Below are 3,094 nucleotides of genomic sequence, written 5' to 3'. Positions count from 1 at the left end.
AACCTTTTACCAAAAAATAAATAAGGGGCTTTGGTGTATGTCATGCTTATAAGTGTGTTTAGGCTGGGTATGGTCCATTATGGATTGGGGTCAGCCAAAAAATAACAAGTGAAGAAAAGTCTGGGCCCGATCTGTATACATATGTGTGTAAATACATGTATATACACGCGTATACATATTCATAAAGGGGTAATTTTTGTCAAATATATGGTTAATTAATTTAATAGATAGCCATATTAAAGGTGTGACGACTAATTATCATTTTAATTGTAGCCACATTTAAATGTAAAACCAATTAGCCCTTTTTAAAATATGGCCAATGCATAAGATAAATTAATTATTTCAATTATAGCCCTAGTTAAAACATAGCAACTAATTGGCTTATTTCAATTATAGCCGTAGCAGAAATTAAATTTTAATCAATTTTTTGGAAATAATTGTAAATATAGTCAAATAAATCATAAAATTGAGACTTAATTGATTATCCATTTAATTAATAAATTTTCTTTATCTAAAGGATTAAAATTATTTATCAATTGACCATTAATAGTTTTTAAATAATTAATTAATTAATTGTTTCCACTATTTTGAATTAAAATCTTGATAAATATGTTTGAAATTCTTAAAATATACCAAATATACAAGATGAAATATATTAATAGATTGGATGATATTTTACCAAATGAAATGGAAAAATATCACCGAAAAATTTTTGTAAAATCATTTTTGGTTTGTAAAATGTATATTTTTACTTCGTTTGTGATTCAAAAACTCCGAATAATTAAATAAAATTATTGGAGGTAAAAAAATTAGGTGTCAAAAACCAGTTCAGGCAGTGATGTAGACACCTATAGGTGGTTCTTCTGGGTGCAGTGTGCTCAATTTGGGATAGGGTTTCCATGGTTCTTCTTCTATGCTCTCAGGTTATGGTGGTCATTTGAGCTATTCTGTCCCTTCTCAGAAGACTATGGCACATCAGGGATATTATGAGTGTGGTGATCTGGATCATTACATAAAGGACTGCCCCAAGTTTAGACAGAGTGGTCAGGTTGTTAGGGTTCTATACCTAGGGCAGCAACACAGTCGGCTAGAGGCGGTGCACACAGCAATAGATGTGGTTCTCATTTTGGTAGGGGTGATTCTCAATCCAGCCAAGGTGGTCGCTGTAGAAGTTCTTAAGTTGAGGATGGATGTGCTTTGCTATGCATTTCCAGGCACACTAGAGGTAGAGGCTTCTGATTTAGTTATTATAGGTATTATTCCTATTTGTCATCAATCAGCTACAATATTATTTGAACCAGGCTCTACATATTTTTATGTGTCTACATATTTTTCTTCGAGCCTGGATATGTTATATGATTCACTTGGTTTTCCTATTTGTGTTCTTACACTTGTTGGGGATTCTGTAGTGGTTGATCAAGTGTATCGATCTTATGTGGTTATTTTGATGGGGTATGACACTTGGGAAAATTTGATGATTATAGACATGGTAGAATTTGACATCATTCTAGGCATGGATTAGTTATCCTCTTATCATGCGATCTTGGACTGTCATGTCAATAGGGTTATCGTTAGCCATGCTGGGAGTTCCTAAGTTAGAGTGGAAGGGTGCTCTTGGTCACACACTGAAATGGGTGATAACTTTTCTCAGGACTCAACAGATGGGTGGGGAAGAGATTCTTGGCATATTTGACTCATATTTAGGATACTGGCATCGTTATTCCTATTCTTAAGTTAGTGTCAGTAGTGAGTGAGATCTCAGGGGTGTTTTCGACGGATTTACCTGGTATTTCAACCAATCGGGAAATTGATTTTTGCATTAACTTGGAGTCGAACACTTAGCCCTTTTCTATTCCACCGCACCGAATGGTACAAGCTGAATTTAAGGAATCAAAAGAATAATTACAAGATTTATTGAGCAAGGAATTCATTAGAACTTGTGTTTCTCCTTGGGGTGGTCTCATGCTATTTGTGAAGAAAAAGGACGAAACTATGCGTATGTTTATCGACTATTGGCAGTTGAACAAGATGATGATTAGAACAAGTATCTGATATCTCATATTGATGACTTGTTTGATTAGCTTCAAGGTGCATTTGGTCTTCTCTATGATTGATTTGAGGTCATTTAACATCAGTTGAAGATTAGGCGGAGGATATCCTTAGGTCGGCTTTCAGGATGCGATATGGCCATTATGAGTTTTTGGTGATGTTCTTTGGACTGACCAATGCTCCAGTGTGGTGTTCAGAACGCATTTGGATTCGTTAGTTATTGTCTTCATCGATGACATCTTGATATACTCTTGTAGCAGAGAGGAGCATAGGCAGCATTTGAGGATTGTGTTTGGGATTCTGATGGAGAAGCAACTTTATGTCATGTTTTCGAAGTGTAAATTTTGGCTCAGTTCAGTGGTATTCTTGGGACATCTAGTGTCTAAGGATGGTATTATGATGAATGCCAAAAAGATTTAGGTAGTTCGGGATTGGCTTAGATTTACCTCGATCACAGAGATTTAGAATTTTATTGGCCTCACAGGTTATTATCGGCATTTTTTGGAGGGGCTTTGTCGATTTCATCCCCCATTGACCATATTAACTCAAAAGAATGTGAATTTTTGGATGGTCGGATAAGTGCCAGACAAGCTTTCAAAAGGTCAAGACTTTGTTGACTACAACTCTAATTTTGACTTTGCCCGTGGAGCAAGAGGGCTTTACCGTATACTATGATGCTTCAAGAATTGGACTTGGTTGTGTTATTATTCATAAAGGAAAGGTGATAGCTTATGCGACGAGGCAGTTTAAGGTGCACGAAAAGAATTACCCCACTCATGATTTGGAGTTCGCGACGGTAGTGTTTGTATTGACGATTTGGAGGCATTACCTTTATATATGGTGTACATTGGGAGGTACCGATCATCATAGTCTCCAGCATATATTTAATCAGAGGGATCTCAATTTGAGACAATAGAGGTGGTTGGAGTTGCTCAAGGATTATGACATAATTATCCTTTACATTGGGGGGCAGGCCAATGTAATGGCGGATGCCTTGCTGGAAGGTGGTGAGTACATATGGGAAGCCTAGTTTGGTTACAGGTGA

Source organism: Lycium ferocissimum, chromosome 12, assembly GCF_029784015.1.
Source record: "Lycium ferocissimum isolate CSIRO_LF1 chromosome 12, AGI_CSIRO_Lferr_CH_V1, whole genome shotgun sequence".
Lineage (NCBI taxonomy): Eukaryota > Viridiplantae > Streptophyta > Magnoliopsida > Solanales > Solanaceae > Lycium > Lycium ferocissimum.
Note: the sequence above shows the minus strand (reverse complement) of the source record.